The sequence below is a fragment of the Octopus bimaculoides genome, chromosome 16 (assembly GCF_046866305.1).
Source record: "Octopus bimaculoides isolate indiv1 chromosome 16, ASM4686630v1, whole genome shotgun sequence".
Taxonomy (NCBI): domain Eukaryota; kingdom Metazoa; phylum Mollusca; class Cephalopoda; order Octopoda; family Octopodidae; genus Octopus; species Octopus bimaculoides.
The window spans coordinates 34,184,204-34,187,264 of NC_142943.1; the positions used below are offsets into that span (position 1 = coordinate 34,184,204).

Genomic DNA, 3,061 nt, shown 5'->3' on the forward strand with positions numbered 1-3,061 from the left:
TTAACTGAGGCAGCATTCATCCAAACTTTCAAGATCCAACCTCAGATTTATCATCGCATTGTCTCTTTACTACCTCTGTCAAATGAATCACCAAAATTGGCCTTTCATTATTTATAATCTGTACCTGTTTGTTTGGTTACGAAATAAAATACACAAAACGTGTTTCTGAATTACATGTATTTACTTTATATACATATGAGTTGAAAACTTTCTTCTAGCATTCCACTTAATATCTATGTTCCATGCTGGCATGGATTGGAGAATTATTAATCTAGAAATATGGTATCGTAGCTACTAACAGTTGAGGGTTGCGTAGTCTAGACGGCGTTTTTAGATTTCATTATTCTCTTTAACCCGGGCAACGCCGGGTATTTCTGCTAGTATATATATATATATATATTTGTCTGAATTCTATTATTTTCTGTCTTTTTTTTTTGTTTTCCTTTTTGATCGATGAGACACCCCCTTGTTTGTGTGTTCCATTTCGTCCTTTAATGTTGTCCCTATTGTCTTGGGGCCTTGTCGCCAATAAAAGAAAACACTATTAACTATTGTAAAACATTTAGAAGTATATTCTTTGCGCTTTCTTTTCTTAGCCATTTAAATAGTTTCTGAAATTATTTTTATTTATAATATTTGTATGCTTCACTTTTAACTGTTTGTTGAACTGACGGCTAAATGTTTTACTATACTTCATAATGGTTTATGATGTTTATACTAACTTTATCCCTATATTATTTCAACACCAAACGTCTCATCGCAAAATACTATTTACGAATATACTGGTATTTATAATCACTTAAACTTTTATCGAGCTTATCTCAACAATCTTACTTTATGTAATCATGTCTATTCCATTATCTCAGTAACAAAACCTCATTGTTATCTTCACAAATACGTTTTGAGAAGGGGAAATCATTATCGTCCACTAGTTCATTGAAGATAACGATTTAAAAAATATTTCAATGTTTACAATGATTTTGAAAGAAGGTTTAAATCTCAGAAAAAATGTAAGATAAAATTTAAATAACAAGAGGCATAGATAAAGTAGAATAAAATGAATACACTAAAATGACTTCAAGTTTGACGGTGTTTTAATTTTTTTTTTTTTTCATTGTGGGACTTTTTAGGCATTGTTATAAAAATGCAGAAATACATAGAAATACGGTTTGCATAAATATGTGAATGAAATTATGCACAGAAAGTGTGTTAAAGCGCACTAGGTTATAATAACGTAGTGTTTAGACCACTGTTTCTCAACCACGGTCCATATAAGATTGTTGAGGGTCCATGCAACACAATTGTAAATTGGGGATCTACAACAGTATTTTAAGAGCCCCTTAAAAAATATTGCTTTAAATGTATGTAATGAAAGAAACAGCTAGGTTCTTTCTCCAATGTTTTACATAGCTCAAGCGAATGCATGAAAAACTAAATAGGAATTTTGAAAGAAGTATCCATGAAACTAGTTTTAAACATCGAATAAATTAGTAGTCAAAGGGGTCCATAGATGAAAAGTAGTTGAGAACTACTGGTTTAAACATAAGTTCTAGTATATTCGACATTCATTGTATAACCGATAAAATCGTTTAAAGGGAAGGTAAATCTTATTTTTAGGTTTATTTTCCCAAGAGACTATTCTAATAACAATTAAGAAGAATCAGTTTAATGTATATAATTATGATGATGTATCATACATACATTGACTGATATATTACAGGGATTTATTTTTCCCCAATACATATTAACACTCTTTTATCACATATCGTTCGTTACCTTTAAGAAAATCATATTTCAAAGGTTTTTCTGCCATTTTATAACATTTAGAAACCCCCCTTTTTTTTGCAACAAAGTTGTCTTAATTCATAGCTCAATAGGTCATATTAAATTGCTTAAGTCCATATCACGTTGAATGCACCAGTTCTCGTCTGATCACCGAAGTTCAGCAACGTGGAGCCTAGTTAGTACTTAGATAGGTAACCGCTTGGGAAACCTCGGTGACGTAAGCATCTCACACACTTTCAAGGCGATGAGCTGGCAGAATCGTCACCGCGCCAGACAAAATGCTTGGCTGTATTTCGCTCGTCTTTACATTCCGAGTTCAAATTCGGCCGTGTTCCAACTCTGCCTTTTATCCTTTACCGGTGTCGATAATATTTGGGGTCGAAGTAATCGACTCACTCCTTCCCCCAAATTGCTGGTCTTGTGCCAACATTTGAAACCGATATGTCATAATAAATCTTACTTTCTCTTTATTGTTTTATATCGTATTTTATCAAATAGACATACTTTTCTTTAAATTAGTATAAAAATTTATTTTTTAAAATCATTATATTTTAAGAATTTATGTATGATAAGCATTCCTCATTCTAGAAATAATTCTAGAATTAGTTTTATTTAAGTTGTTTCATTATCCAGATCTATATTTTTCAAAGTCACCCTAATTATTTTACCATAAATCGAAATAACTTCTAATTTTTCTACCAAACATATATCGCTATAAGACTTTAAAAAGCAAAGATCTCATTCAAAATCACAATCTACAAATATATTACAATTGATGATCATTTCAGCATTTATCTGACTTTAATTTATTTCAAATTACGTATATTCGTTCAATCATCTATATTTTTCCATTATTCGCAACGTTTACATCTTTCGTTATGAAATCTCATTGGTATTTTTACAATTACCTGACTACAACGCTTAAATTAACATCACTATAAACAACTGTTCTTTATCAGGAAGTCTTTAAACTACCATATACTATAAAAATATGTTGAAGATTATAATCGTATTACAGATATCTTTTGTAGTTTAAAGTATTTCTTTTCATTCTAGTCAATTAATAACGTGCATTTCCAAAACGTTTTCTTAAAAATTTCGTCCGGAAGGACTTACTTCCTCCTTTGACAGTACCGCATCTCTTAGAAACTATTTCTCCATGTTCAAAATATTAATTCATGGGTTTTAAAGTTTTTTTCAGGACTATAGGTTTTAGAGTGTTTAAATCAACTTTGCTTTGGGGTTAAGATAGCGCAGGCATGGCTACGTAGATAAA

General features: G+C 30.8%; 1 pseudogene; it reads left to right on the forward strand.

Moving 5' to 3' along the window:
* Positions 1 to 1,890: 1,890 nt before the first annotated feature.
* LOC128249734 (5S ribosomal RNA) lies at positions 1,891 to 2,009 on the forward strand (annotated as a pseudogene).
* Positions 2,010 to 3,061: the final 1,052 nt, after the last annotated feature.